Source organism: Lepisosteus platostomus, chromosome 5 (genome assembly GCF_059453375.1).
Source record: "Lepisosteus platostomus isolate fLepPlt1 chromosome 5, fLepPlt1.hap1, whole genome shotgun sequence".
Lineage (NCBI taxonomy): Eukaryota > Metazoa > Chordata > Actinopteri > Semionotiformes > Lepisosteidae > Lepisosteus > Lepisosteus platostomus.
In genome coordinates, this window is record NC_142615.1 from 22,732,157 (window position 1) to 22,748,503 (window position 16,347).

General features: G+C 41.4%; 1 non-coding gene across 1 annotated transcript; it reads right to left on the reverse strand.

Annotated features, from left to right (window-relative positions):
* Window positions 1-7,212: 7,212 nt before the first annotated feature.
* Window positions 7,213-7,305, reverse strand: trnae-uuc (transfer RNA glutamic acid (anticodon UUC)). The gene is made up of 2 exons: window positions 7,269-7,305; window positions 7,213-7,248 (listed from the first exon to the last, which is right to left on the reverse strand). It is a non-coding gene; the product is annotated as a tRNA-Glu (tRNA).
* Between the last annotated feature and the right edge of the window lie 9,042 nt (window positions 7,306-16,347).

Genomic DNA, 16,347 nt, shown 5'->3' on the forward strand with positions numbered 1-16,347 from the left:
ACTGTGTTGAAGCAAGAAAGCATAAAGTGTGAACGCGGTGACTAGGTTTTTATACTGGCAGGACCTGTTACCGCACACCTGGTCACACAATCAACACAATCAATTACATACAGAGATCCGGATTGTTCTCAGCGTCTAATTAGAACCTGATTCCAGTCTGAGGCGGGACTCCGTGAAGCCGCCTGAACATTTTCCCGTGTGTATCTGACCTCAGCGGAGGAGTTCCACGCAATTTCGACAGAATTAAATCACCCACACGTGTAAAATTTGCTCAGATTAATTTATTGTTCAATTAGTTTCTAATTTCCGTGGAAAGTGTGTTAAACTCGCTGTCAGACAGAGTACGGAACATGCGACACGTCCGTCCACACTTTCTTTTATCGAGGGGGCTGTTCTATCAACACGTACCGCAATGAAAATAATTTTACTATTTTTCATGTGTAATTGCATGTCATATTAAAATGTGTAATACAAGCATTTCTTTGCTTCCCAGTAAAGAAATACTGATCAGCTTTTGACATGATCTGATAATAATTTGTCTGATTTTCCAGAGATTGCTTTTGCTTCGCAGCACTGAGAACCTATGGAAGCCCGTTTCCGCCAGGGAGTAAAAAAAACGCACTATGGTATCTCAGAATTGTGACTTAGAATCATAGAATTGCGACCTAAAAACTCAGAATTTTGACTTTATCTCTCACATTTGCGACTTCGAAAAGCCCATATTTCATTTTCTGACCTTTTGTTATTGTAACGAATTCGGGTTCTAGGGCTTGTGCCCTCGCCGCTCCCACCCTACTTCGTGCCTCACTCTATTGGCTCAAACCCAGGTCTTGCTAGCTAGAACCCGAATCCGTTACAATAACAAAAGGACAGACAATGAAATATGGGCTATTTCGAAGTTGCAAATGTGAGATATAAAGTCGGAGTTGTGAGTTACTAAGTCGCAATTCTGAGTTACTTAGTCGGAATTCTGCGATACCATAGCGCGTTGTTTTGTAACTCCCTGGCGGAAACGGGCTTTCATACATTTCAATTAGTCTGATCAGTGCAGGACAAGTTAATGTAGAATCATTACTATGTCTGTCTCTTGTTTGTATATAAATGAATGTCTTTGACAACTTAATGTTAGTTTTTAATTTAGTTTTACGATGTAGGTCATGTGTTAACATATGCACGAGCATACGAAATGTCTCACTCCTGATTCAGCTCATGCTCCATAGGAGAGAAGAGATTCCTCCTGCTTCTCGTACAATCATATCAGAACAGAAGCCCGTCGCCCAGCTCTGATTCAAGAGCGACTCGCATCTTCAGCCCTTTTTTTATTCGTGATCCTAATTTTCTTTAGTTATGATCAATATTGAACTTTTTCTAAATAAAACGACAATAATCAAACATGCAGGCAGACTTTTAAAAAGTATTAGGAGCTGACAGGGTGCCCCTTTGGAATAGTTGTCAGAAAATGTGAGAAAAGGAAAGGTACGTAAGCTCTCACACACAGTATTAGAGATTGGCATCTGATGAAAAAAAAACTACCTGTCTCCCCGGCATTTAACGGTGCTGTTGTTTTGATTTTACATATTGTTAGCATTTTAATGAATTGTTAAAAGATTGATACACAAATCGCTAAATAAGAAAACGTAAAAACCCTAGCTGTAAGCAATTGGCCATTCATATTCCTGAATTTTAAATCCCTGTGTTTTTCTGTATCCGAATGCCTGGTGCAGCTCATTTGAAAGCAGAGTCTACCATTTACTGTATTACAGAAGCGTATTGTTGCCACCAAGGAAAAAAAAATCCTGAGTTTACAGGAGTAAAGAGGAAACAAATGCAAACACCATTTAGAAAAAACACACACGTCTCAGGCCTTAACCATGACAAGGATAGGATTTGAACCTAGACGAACAGAGCACAATGAATTAGCAATCCAAAAAGTGACTCCTGTTTAATTTTCTTTTCGCTTGCTCGATTTGTAGTACGCTCCTATATCCTTACAACCGATAAACAAAACGGCTTCATGTGCCACAGCATTCTGCTGCAGGTACGGTTTGCACCGTGTATTAGGCGAACCCGAATTAAATATGAATTAAATATTTCAAATATGTGAAGAATTACATGAAACCTGAAAAAAGATTACAGCCAATGTCAGCAATTCAGAGCCTGTAGGCAGCTTCAACAGAACAAAACGATCTGAAGCCGCAATAATTTCACAGAGTGTATTGTGACACTCAAACCACGTTGTTGCTATTACTGCTACTTCTGCTGCCGTTGCTTTAAACTCTACTCAGCGGGCAAGTAAAGTTGTACAAAGAATAGACTACTTTGAGCAGTCCAAATTCCATTATGTGAATTTAAGCTTTTTTTTTTATTAATAACAGCATTAGTAATACAATGCGTGCTCAGAAACCTTACTTATTAGCTTATGAAGCAATAGTGTTTCGACAATTTGCGGTCTTCAAAAAGTAAACGCTGAAGTTTTTATACTTCCTTGTGAGCAGATCACCTTTGATTTAGAAAAGGAAAACTTACTCCCCTGTTGCTTTCATTGCAATATCTGAATCGAGACCCAAGCGCTAAGAAAGCTGAAAAACGCAGAAGTCATAAACCCGATTTTAATTTAGACACACATTTTCTAATGCAGCCTTCATTACAAGACAGTCTATTTCTCGAAAGCGTGTTATGTAAAAAAGAGAAAAACGAAAATATATGGATGACAATATTTAAAAGCTTAAGATTTTACTTTTGAGAAACTGTCATTTTATGTATCTAGACGCTTTTCAACCACTGCTTTTAGAACTTTGCTGTGCTTCCTGAATCATTTTCAGCGTTATAAACTGGGTGTGGAAGTAGCGATCACTTTGTAGAGCAGTTGATAGACTGGAGCTGTTCAGACTACTCTTGTTATTTCTCAAATGCTTCCATCATTTTTCTTTCAGGCTTGGACGCGAGTGTGTACATGTGTTTGGTTTTCGTTTCACTGATTCCCATTGAAGATTTGTGAATTAACAAGGAAAGAATCAGTTGCCTCGGAAAGCAGAAGGTTTGGTTCTCAACGATCTTGAAGACACGCCCATGTAGAGCAGCGTGTGATGATTCGTACTATAAAAGACCAAGTGCTCAAAGTGACGTCTGTGTTTGCCGTTGAAACTTTTCATCTCGGGCGCACTTTTAGAAAGCAAAGATAGAGCAGTTGTGTTGAATCACACTACGACAGCTGTCAGCAGAGTGGCGCAGCAGAAGCGTGCTGGGCCCATAACCCAGAGGTCGATGTATCGGAACCATCCATTGCTATACACACCGTCAGTCTAATGAAGTGAATTTAAACTGATCTTTTTCTCTCGTGTATGTGCAAGCTTCACACTTACTGTATTCGTTAATCTTTACCAATAGCAGATGCCCAAATGTATCTTTGGTTGTTCTGCGATCCTTCATAGTTTCTTCAATTCCTTCAAATGAACATCCATATCAAAGCAATTATATATATATATTACAATTAAGGTACATATTAAAAATATCAACGCACATTTCTATAATGCTCATTTAATAATGATTGTCATGGATTGTCAAGTTCTCCAACAAATCTGTGTTCTAATTTTAAAATATTTTTGCTAAGGATACAACGGGTGTATAAATGAATTCTCCCAACAGCCAGTTAAAGAAAAATTCCACACGTGAGGATGGTTTTCTTGGACATTGACTTAGGTACTGAATTGTTTACTTGTTTTAGTTGCACACAGGTAAAACACGAAGATTTCCTGCAACATTCAAGAGGGTTTGCGAAGAAATCCCTTCAATTTTTAGCGGAGATTATGTTTACATCATCACAATCTGAAGCTCGTCCCTGAGTGCGTTTGACCCACCAGCCCTTTGTTTAACAGCTGCAGACGGACACATTCCCGTTGCTTTTCACAAATCACTGGCATTCTTTTGCAGCATTTCTTCTGTCCTGAGAAGCAAGATTTGTATTTTATCTTTCAGAAGTTGTATGAATTTCTTGAAGTTCAGAAACAACTTGTTCCAGAAAAGAAATGAACACTTGCTTCAAAGTAAATCAAGACGTATGTGTCTCTTGCTGTGTGTGCTCTTATCTGTCCATCTCTCGCTCCTCTTCTCTCTGGCAGTCTGTGTAGAGTATCTGAAGGGGATGTAACACCACTTGGAAAAGAAGAAAAATTATCAGGAAAAATTCTCAGGAAAATTCTCAGGCAGAATAAAAAATCATTATTCTTTTCTCAGTCAGATTCATTGCTCAGACTCACACTCAGACAGGATCTCAACTCCGTACTGCTCTCTATCCTCACAATCCAGAACCAGAAGATATTCAGACAATCAGTGCTGCTACATGAACAATATCAGACAGAACAGCCTGGACTCATGTCACATTTCCCCCTTTTATCCTTCCTCCCAGCCCTCTTAGAGACATAGAAGAGCCCCTGGTTCTCCTCTCTGTGAACTGGGCTCAGGGGTCACTGATCTGGCAGTTGTGGGCTCTGTTCCAGGTCGAAAGCAAGAAGGTTCTATTAACGCTTTCCAGGACTTCCAGCCCTTCAGTATTACTTTCTTTACTGTATGTCAGCCTCCCAAAATGTTTATAAATGTTTTATAACACACTTGAGTGTGGAATTATCTTATTATTTATATATAGTATTTATGTAATAAACACCAGTAGTGACAATATGATCAGTATATTGATTATTTGTAGCCGATTGTCCGATGGTCGTGTCTACAATAGTGACCATTTGACCAGTCTGTAGCTCTGGGCAGTGGGATTCAGATCACACAGAAGACCTGTCTGTGTGTGATTCCACACCAGCCCTGGGATTCAGCTACTCTCACAAATGTCTCACAGACTGTCTTATAAATTTACAATTAGATGAAGTCATGTAACAGTTTTACAGATAATTTAAATAATCAGACAGCAGTTTTGGCAGTGGATACATCTCCACATGGGGGAAAGGGACAGTAAAATAGTAAGGAAAATACAAAAGAAGAAACTGAAATATATGCGCTCACTGTAAAGTACGAAGAGGTGGTCAGACAAGCAAAACAGCTTTGCGGATAATGTGAAGTGACATTGTTTTGTGTCAATCAGCTCACGGATTCAGCTTCATGTGCCTTAAGCTGTGCATGCCTTCATGAAGACTCTCTTTAAGATGATTGCACCTTTCATTGTCAAATCGCCTTCTTTGGATACAAAACTTGCACCAATACTAAGAGAAAGGATGAGGAATGGCTTTTATCAAGCGATTGCAGTGTTTGTTTGACTGAGGATCCTTGTGTGCTGAACTGGCCTCTGGAGAAGTGTAGTGCAGTAAAACAGAAGGTTTGTGTCACTCAAGATTGTTACAGAACAGAACAATACAATTACAATACTTTTGTGAGAGTAAATATTACTGGTGCATCACAGTTCTTATAATGGTGAAAACAGGAGCACCTTCTCTACATTTTTGACTGAAGTATTTAAACGGAAAGAAATACTATCACTATGCAATTCATAAATGCAATTGAGCTCCTATAAAAGTTCTAGTCTGATGAAACAATGTATAGAATTAGGTGACAATATCGGAATTCATTCAAATGCACAAGATTAATTTTCAGCAACAAAAAAAGTGCTCGGAAATATTTTACAAGAATGAAACCTTACATTCACCTAAATAAGCATTCACCCTCTACATTAGCAGAGAACAGTAGGACAGAAGGTTAGTGTCACTGGGCACTGCATCAGAGAGGCCGATCTCTTCTCCCTCATTATGCAGGCTTACCCACTCATGATGAACTGTCCTCCAGCGATACTCAGCTGCCATCATCGACTCAGACATGACGTTCATGTACATATTATACCTTAATATGGCACTGCTTTACAATAATTTGATCAAAACAACTGGTGAATAAATAATAATCAAATATTTTTTCCTTTCTTTTAGTAGCTAAAGACCAAAAAAGAAGCATTTATTCTTTTCCTCTCCTACCAGCCCTTACAAGTCACCCAGTTTTTAGTTTAGAGCTGGATTAAAGCTCCAGTCTCTTTGAGGGTTGAGTTGGAATCCCACAGCTGCCAAATATCTCCAACTATCTCAGTGTTAAGAAGCAAAAAAACTCACATTTGCTGCAGAAGGAACAGGAGAATTCGTGCCATTCAGCCTTATAGCGTGATGTCATTTTCTCATTCTCGTTTTTAGATGCTTGTGATCGAATCTATGATCCTTATGAGTGTGGTCACCCTCCATAAAGGTAGCACAGATACAACGTGCCACGTTTTCAGAGAATCACATTAATTACAGGTCAGAAGAAGGTGACAAAGTGTCCGCTAGGCAGTTCAGCGATTTCAATGGTGTTCTCTGTTGTTTTGGTCCAGAATGACACCCGTTACAACCAGGAAACACACAGTGTCAGGCATCAAAAAGACTTCCCAAAACCCTGATCCTCTCCTTGATCCGGTGATGGCATCCAGACATTTCCTGCAACACAGCCAGGATACGGTCTTCAACAACACGAGTGAAAAGCTAATTCCCAACCTTTGCAATCCTTTGCAAAGAAGGACCGCATGTGCTCAGTGTTAAATGCACTGTTCATTATTAATAATAATAATAATCTTTACATTATATAGCGCTTTTAAAGGTGGCTTTTCAAAGCACTTTACAGAATGACAACAATGAAGTTAAAAAAATACACAAGATAAGCAGGATGAGAATACACAGTTAGAGGAGACAATAGATGGTGGTATTAAATACAGTAGGAACAGAGGGGTAAAGAATAGTGCATTAAAAGCTCTTCTAAAGAAGAGGGTTTTGAGTCTGGATTTGAAGGAGTTTAGAGAAGGTGACTGATATCCTTGGGGATAAAGATCCAGAGCTTTGGGGCAAAACAGGAGAAGGCCCTGTCACCCATAGAGTGTAGTCCAGATGGACTGGAGGACAGATAGGAAAACACAATTAGAAGAGCGAAGGTTGTGAGGTGGGGAGTAGGGCAATAACCCAGACAGGTACTGAGGTGCCAAGCTATGGAGAGCCTTATAGCTGAGCTTGAGGATTTTGAAGTTGACAGGAAGCCAGTGCAAAGACTCCAGGACAGGAGTGATGTGATCACAGTCCAGTGCTAATTTCTTTCTTGTGGCTGCTGGTTCATTTTCAACTGTGGACTCTTAAGAAGTCCTGTATTTGACTTGATCAACACCAATCCCTAGAGGATTTCGAAAGGTTCAATAAAAATGATACATGACTCTGGTGGGACTCGAACCCACAACCTTTGAATGACTTCATTCTATCAAGGCCTGAAAGTCCAACACGCTCTCCATTGCGCCACAGAGCCAGCTGTGTGAAAAAGTGTTTGCCCCCTTCCTGATTTCTTTTTTTTTTGCATGTTTGTCACACTGAAAGTTTTAGATCATCAAACAAATTGAAATATTAGACAAAGATAACACAAGTAAACACAAAATGCAGTTTTTAAATGAAGGTTTTTATTATTAAGGGAAAAATTAAACCTACATGGCCCTGTGTGAAAAAGTGATTGAGATTTATCAGTCTGGAAAAGTTTATAAAGCCATTTCTAAAGACCAAAATTACCCCAAGAGCACAGCGAAGACTCATCCAAGAGGTCACAAAAAACCCCACAACAACATCCAAAGAACTGCAGGCTTCACTTGCCTCAGTTAAGGTCAGTGTTCATGACTCCACCATAAGAAAGAGACTGGGCAAAAATGGCCTGCATGGCAGAATTCCAAGACGAAAACCACTGATGAGCCAGAAAACATCTTGATGACCCCCAAGACTTTTGGGAAAATACTCTGTGGACTGACGAGAAAAAAGTTGAACTTTTGTGTGTCAAAAGTTGGAAGGTGTGTGTCCCATTACATCTGGCGTAAAAGTAACACAGCATTTCTGAAAAGGAACATCATACCAACAGTAAAATATGGTGGTGGTAGTGTGATGGTCTGGGGCTGTTTTGCTGCTTCAGGACCTGGAAGACTTGCTGTGGTAAATGGAACTATGAATTCTGCTGTCTACCAAAAAATCCTGAAGGAGAATGTCCGGCCATCTGTTCGTGACCTCAAGCTGAAGTGCACTTGGGTTCTGCAGCAGGACAATGATCCAAAGCGGGCAAACTTCTATGCCCACTTTGATGCTCTGAACACGGGCAATGCTGAGAAGACCCCAAGTGTGCAGGGCGAGTTTGTTCTGAAACTCTCAGAGCAGGACGTGCAGAAGACTCTGAGCAGGGTGAAAATCCGTAAGGCTGCAGGGCCTGATGGGATACCACCTCACGTCCTGAGGACATGTGCAGCCCAGCTGACCACAGTGTTTACGGACATCTTTAACTCCTCCCTGTCACAGTCCATGGTCCCCACCTGCTTTAAAAAAAACACTATTGTTCCAACCCCCAAAAAGACAAAAGTGACATGCCTGAATGATTACTGCCCAGTAGCATTAACATCTGTGGTGATGAAATGCCTGGAGAAGCTGGTGTTGTCACACATCAACTCCTCCATCACAGAGTCCCTGGACCCCTTGCAGTTCGCCTACCAGAACAACAGATCAGTGGATGATGCTGTCTCCCTGGCTCTGCATACAACCTTGGAACACCTGGACACTAAGAACTCGTATGTGAGAATGCTGTTTGTGGACTACGGTTCAGCATTCAATTCCATCATACCCAGTCAACTGGTGACAAAGCTCAGGGGATTAGGTCTGTGCAACTCTGTCTGCAACTGGCTGCTGGACTTTCTTATTGAGAGACCCCAGGTGGTGCGGATAGGCAATAAAACATCAACACCACTCACCCTGAGCACTGGAACCCCACAAGGCTGCTGTCTGAGTCCAAGGTTGTACTCCCTATTTACTCACGACTGCACAGCAAGACACAGCAACAACCGCATCATTAAGTTTGCCGATGACACCACTATAATAGGACTGATCAGTGATGATGACAAGTCCACTTACAGGGATGAAGTTGTACAGCTGCTTAGGTGGTGTCATAGCAATAACCTGGACTTGAACATAAAGAAAACGAAAGAGCTAATAGTGGACTTTCGGAGACACAGGCCATACACTCACAGCCCACTCAGTATTGATGGAACGGAAGTGGAAACAGTCACCAGCTTTAGGTTTTTGGGAATTCACATCTCTGAAGATCTAACCTGGACTGTGAACACTGACTCTATCATGAAGAAGGCTCAGCAGCGCCTTTATTTCTTGAGGTGCCTCAAGTGATGGGGGATGCCTATACATGTGTTGGTGAACTTCTATTGCTGCACCATCGAGAGCATCCTCACCAACGGGATCACTGTGTGGTATGGTAACACCTCTTCGCGAGAAAGAAAGGCACTACAGAGAATGGTCAATATGGCCCAGAAGATCATCGGCTGCGGTCTCACCGAGATTAAACAGCTCTATGAGGACCGCTGCTGTGGTAGAATTCTGGCCATCACAGAGGACAGTCACCACCCCGGGCATGAGCTCTTCACCCCACTGCCCTCAGGCAAGAGATATAAGAGCATACGGACATTTAACACTAGATTCTTCAATAGCTTCTATCCACAAGCAGTGAGACTGGCGAACAAATTTAGCCATCCCCCTCGGACCACACCTACACCATCACCATCTACCTCTTTATGATTTCTTATCTATTGCACATCTCCAGTCATTGTTTACACGTCTGTATTGTTTACATTCAAACTGTCTACATGTTTACTTGCACATTGTCTATTGTTTGTTTGTACATTGTCTTGATGCACTGTTTGCACTTTGTCTTGTTTTTTACACTTGTTTTACAATCGAGAGACTTTCTGTAAGTAAGAATTCCATTGTACCAGTACCGGTTACATATGGCAATAAAGTTCAAGTTCAAGTTCAAAACACACCAGCAAGTCCACCTCTGAATGGCTTAAGAAAAACAAAATGAAGACTTTGGAGTGGCCTAGTCAAAGTCCTGACCTGAATCCGATTGAGATGTTGTGGCATGACCTTAAAAAAGCGGTTAAGGCTCGAAAACCCTCCATAGTGGCTGAATTACAACAATTCTGCAAAGATGAGTGGGCCAAATTTCCTCCACAGCATTGTAAAAGACTCATTGCCAGTTATCGCAAACGCTTGATTGCAGTTGTTGCTTCTAAGGGTGGCCCAACCAGTTATTAGGTTTAACTAAATGTTATCCACAACTTCAAACACCTGTGAGAAATGGGCAACTGCAGTGTTACGCCTGCTGGCTCCACAGATAATCCTTTTTTGAAGTTTAAGGAGAGGATTTCTTTGTCAATTCAATTAAACGTTTCAGAAATGCTGAACTATTGATGTGTTTCACACGCAGCACGGGCTCTCCTTTGCTTACAAATATTTTTTTTACACCAATTTACTCAACTACGATTTTGCTGAGCATTTTGTTTGCTTGCTTCCTATTGTATACTGCTCTGATCTCTGTATTGTTCAATTTCCCTGTTGATTTTAATTTCTTGTTTTCTAAGACAATCAGACCAGCTGTTCTGACCTTACCCTGCACTGGAGCCACTCTTTTCTTTCCAAAGGCGTGGAGAGAGATACTACTGCAGGTAACACCCCATGAGAAACATCATGAGTTTCTGGAAAAGCTCTCTACCTGCCCGCTCCCCACACCGACGTGTGTGAGCAGGGATTTAAAGGGACATTCTGAAGTGTAGAAACATTTTATCGTTACATACTTTTTCTGTGCAGTTAGTTCTCCTTCAACTCCGCCCGACAACAGAGGTTGTTTTTAATACAGGAGTAAAGGCACACTGCACATCTGCAAAACATCACGTTAAGGTTTAGGGAGAGCGACATCAGTGATTGGAAGGTACAGATGCAGCCATTCAAAGTGCGCGGTACAGACACGTACCGGAGGTAATTGGCTACGGCGTCACGCATTGTGACTCGCGATGACGCAAAATACCGCGGTACGTGATTGGTTGACCGACAGGGGCACTCGTAGTCCGTTGGTCGGTCGTAGAAAGATTTACAGTAAATGTCTTTACTGTGCCCATTTTAGCATTGAATATTCATATGGAATTTTACCACTGAAGGGAAATCTTAGTACCTGAGCATAAAAAGAATAGGAGCATACTGTAACGCGTGTGAAGGCCATAAACGATATTAATTTTGGAACATAAACATACAGTATATGGCTGGTCTCTGTACTTTAAATAAAAAATACACACCAGTATTCCATTTCTCCCTAAACATTTTAAGCTTCGAAGTCTTTAACTAATGTGATACTGGAGTCAACAAGCATACTTTTAGAATTTGATTAAAAGGGAATATAATATGGAATTGCGTATCTAAAGAAATTAATAACGATATAATTATATTCATGTACCGCAACACAAGAATAGTACATGCTGTACATTGTCTGTTGATAATGTTTCTGTAGTGCTTTTTCAGCACTCTGCATGTGACCTTGCCGGTGGCACTGTGGGTTAGGCTCCTGACTCCTACCTCACATGCTGTGTGTTTGAATCCTGCTGGAGTCATGACTTTTTTTTCAACAAACATTTCTTTGAAAAAATAAAACATTTCCCTGGGTCAGAGATTAAATAAAACCTCACTCGCACCAAACAAATTTATATTTCTAAATATCACAACATGATCGAATTTAAGTCATTTTAATAACAATGAATAGTCACCTATGTGTTACAATATAAACATTTATATTGATTTAAATCGCGTTTTGATTTAAATCGCAAACGCAGGTTTAAATATATGTGTTTTTTGATTCACAATCAGACAAATGCAACATAAATTGATATCTTTGTCTTCTAAGTATCTTAATAAACTTTCAGCATAGCATTCTCCCCGTTTAGATTTATTTTTCTTGGGATCCTGGGATCAAACATGGAAAGATTAGATTGTAATCATTTTTTTTTTAAAATACATTTTAGAAAAGTGTAATCTATACTAAAAAGTTGTACACCACCTGCTATAAAGATACATATTGTAATACTTTCGGGTTCGGATAGGACAGACACGAGAACTCAGACTTGCGTAGTTAAAGCAAGTTAAAGCCTTGATTTTATATATCACCTTTAAAAGTGGCATCTCAAAGCAAAGTAAATACCCAACACTGATTGTACCAATCTGTCATGCTAATAAAGCACCTTGAATTGAGAGAGAGAGAGAAGGGGAGGGCGAGCAAGAGAGAGAGCACAGCCAGGACAGACAGGCAAATAAGATACACTCCACAGACATTCACAACAGCGACATATCATAAAACATTTGCACATATAGTTAAATTATTATTTGTTTTTCAGGAAGTTAAAAAAAACACTTGAATTACTTATCCAGTCTCTCGAAATAAAATGATTTTTCAAGCAATGCAACCAATGTCGGGCAATGTGTTTTTTTTAATCCAACATTGACAGCCACATCTTAAATCTTGTCAGTCAGCTCTTTTTCTCTATTTGAATTGTGGCAATTCAAACAACCTGGGATAACAAGTGGTCTCAAAGTCACAGAGCTCACAGAGCTTTCACAACAGATGACAATTCCCTTAGTCCTTCCTTAGTCTTCCTGAAATTGTCAGATTATGAGTGAACAAAAACATTTTATTAAAAATTTAATAAAAATTATTTTTTAATCGCGTATCTAAGGAAATAGCAGTATAACCTTGTTCATGCAGTGGCATGTTACATTATTAAATATTTTGAGCTCTGGTTGAATGATAAGTGTCGCAGTTTAAATAATTTTCGTAGTTAGAAATTATGAAACGCCCTGTTAAAAGCAAGGGAGTTTTTATGTCCGTTGCAGTAAAAGAGAATGCCTGACAAAGTAGGGCTTGGACAGATTCCAAGTGCTTGTACAAATTTGGTAAAGAAATTATACTTTGAGTTTACAGCTTGTCCAAAGTCATTCATTATTAATACTATTAGTAATATCTTCGGTAAAGGCTTTGATGCATAAATATTTCTGATAAAGGTAGGTTGTGTACTTTTGTCCAACTGAGCAATCTTGCTTTCATAAAATATACCAAATTTTTAATGACTGATGATTAACATGCTGTAATACACAGTTTAAATTTAAAAGCTCAAAATTTATACCGTGAAATACCCCACCCATTTTGAATGGCTGCATCTGTAGGAAGTTTCGGGTCACTTTTTTTGTTATAGATTCAAGCAACCCTAAATACCTTTTCAAGAAACATTTCAGAATCCATGTCACATCCAGTACCATTGCTACACAGGTCTACAGAATACAATCAGAATACTGTTATTTTGAATATAATCAGAATACTATATAAAACACACCGCCCAAAACATTTCTAAAACAGGAATTACACGTTTAGGAATGCGCCCTCCTTTATACATTAAATAAAAGGTCTGAAGCCTGCTCCAAAGAAGAACTATATTCAGAGCTGACAAAGAAGTGATAGGAAACATCTCGGAAAACGAAGGTGCTGTCGTTTTCAAGCGTCGGACACCAAGAGCTGAACCCGGCGTCCTCTGAAAAAAGTAAGGTGTTGGGAGTGTGGCTGGGTGGTCTAAGGTGCTGGGTTTGTGCTCCAATTTCTTCGCAGGGGTAGGTTTGAATTTCGCTGCTGCTAAGTGTTTGTGGGTTAAGACCATCCTTCTATTGCGAGTTCAATGGGTAAAAACTTTGCTTGACAGTCTGTTGAGAGACTGAATTAGGTGTTTCAAGATAGTCTTTGTTAGCTTAACATCAAGGCAGAAAAAAGCCTCATTTTGTCTTCCCAACAGCAATGCTCTTTGGTCCCTTCAGCGTTATGCAGGGAACAACATCTGCCGTGATCACTTTTCAGAGTCAGTGCGAATTGTAGTGTGCCGTAGTTGTTTTTAAAATTGGTTTTGTCGGAATGCTGCATTTGTCTGTGAAACTTTAATGCTGTGTTTTTTCACACAGAATCGATGGCAGGAGCAAAGCTTATTCAACCTTTGCACTCAGCGCTCAATCAGAAATACAGTATGTATTACTATTAGTGGCACTGAGGTCACTATGGTGCAATTGAGCGATGTAAGACCAATGGCATAATGGATAACGCAACTGACTTCAGATCAGGAAAATGTATGTTTGACTCCTGCCTGGCTTTTGTTGCGTTAAAACGATTTACCTTCCTTTATATAAATTAACTGCACCTTAAAGCTATAGAAAACACTTTGGGTAAATTGTCGAAATTCGCATGAGGCTGCAGACAACTTAACACTACTGTCTGGAGATCAGCTCCTTCTCTGAGCTCCATTGGAATGAAATCCCGTGGGTAGCAAAGATGGAGAGCAGCTCAACTTGTGCTCAGTACGGTGCTGAGGGTTCAGTACTGGTGTCATTCCACACAAACTGCACAGGCTCTGAATCAGACCATTTCAATTAGTTTGGTCATTTCAATTAGTTAGGACACTTAATGTAGAATTATTACTTTGCCTGTCTCTTGTTTGTATATAATTTAATGTCTCTGATAACTTAACGTTAGTTTTTAATTTAGTTTTAGTTTTACGATGTAGGTTAATGCGTTGACATATGCACGAACACGCGAAATGTCTCACTCCTGATTCAGCTCATGCTCCATAGGAGAGAAGAGATTCCTCTTGCTTCTCGTACAACCATATCAGAACAGAAGCCCGTGTCACCCAGCTCTAATTCAAGAGTGACTCGCATCTTCAGCCCTTTTTTTGGTTCGTGATCATTAATTTCTTTAGTTATGATCAATATTGAACTTTTTAAAAATAAAAATAATCAAACATGCAGGCATGTTTTTGAAAAGTATTAGAAGTTGACAGGGCGCCCATTTGGAATAGTCGTCAGAAAATGTGAGAAAAGGAAAGTTACGCAAACTCTCACACACAGCATTAGAGATTGGAATCTGATTGTAAAAAAGCTACCTGTCTCCCCGTCGGTAATCAAACCCCAGTTTCCCGCATGACAGGCAGGGATACACACCATTACACTAACTAGGAGCGCTTGCTAGCTGTTAGGAGGCATTTACTCTTATGGCTACTACTGTTTTGGGTTTCGACTTTTATTTTCATTCCTTCCAGAGGAGCGCATGAAAACGAGTTTCCATCTGCGCCATCCTCACTCCTGCTCTGCTATTGTCACAGCTCCTCCTTGTGCACGACCAACACCCATGGAGTCGGTTCTTTCAGCTTTACTAAATAGGTTTTCAAGGGCTGGAAGTAGGGCACAAGACACACGAACACTAAAAGCATCCTTATCTGCTTTCAGCTGCGAAATGTCATTCGTGGACGCTGAAGAATTTGTTTCCAAGGCAGCGGTTTCAAGCAATTTTGCGCTTTAAAAGTAGAGCAGTGCGTTTCCATTTTTATGCAGGCACACGATGACATAAGGAGATTGTCGTAGTCGGCAGGACTTGAACCTGCGCGGGGAGACCCCGATGGACTTCAAGTCCATCGCCTTAACCACAAAAACACAGCAGAACTCTTCAAACCAATTAAAGTCCGATTGAACCGGTCCACCAACCTGTCGTTCTGGGGATCCAGCGGGGTGGTCCGCGTCTTAGAGATCCCCAGGCGCTGGCACACTCTGGCGAAGACCTGGGATTCGAAGTTACGCCCCTGGTCACTGTGTAACTCCTCCGGCACCCCTAGCCTGGCAAACATCCCCTCCAGCAGTGCATCGGCCACGGTGGGGGCACTATGGTCCGGGAGGGCATAGGCCCCCGGCCATTTTGTAAAATAGTCCACCACCACCAGGACATAGCAGTTTCCAGCCTCAGTGCGCGGAAACTGGCCCAAAACGTCAACCACCACCTGCTCCATAGGAGTCCCCACCTGGTGTTGTTGGAGGGGGGCTCCTTCTGGGCCACGCGCACCGCACACGTTCGGCAATACCGCTCCATGTCCCGGTGGCAAGGACCCCAATAAGACCCAATAAGAAGTTTTTTTTACAGCCGAAATGCCCCACGCCCTTCTGGCCGTGCACCACTCGGAGCACAGCCCTCGTGCAGGACCTCCATCTATCACACCATCTGCCCCTCTGGCTCCTTAAAGTGGAGCAGCCAGGTGAGGGACACATGGTCGGTCCTCAACCGGAATCGGGTCCTGAACAGGCACGGCCTGAAGTGGCGGACCGCCACCATCGCCGCCAGCAGCTCACGACGGGTCACGCAGTAGTTCCGTTCAGCCTTATTCAAAACCCGACTGTAGTAGGCAACTACCCGCTCCCCATCTGGCCCCTCCTGCGCCAACACCGTGTCCAACTCTGAGACACTCGCGTCGGTATCCAGGATATACGGTAACCACGGATCGGGGTAGGCCAGCAAGGGGACCCCCACCAGAGCTTCACGTAACCGGCTGAAAGCCGTCTCGCTGCCCGAGTTCAAGTCGAAACGGCGGCCCTTGTCGGTGAGGCGGTGCAGCGGGGGAGCGATGCTGGCAAA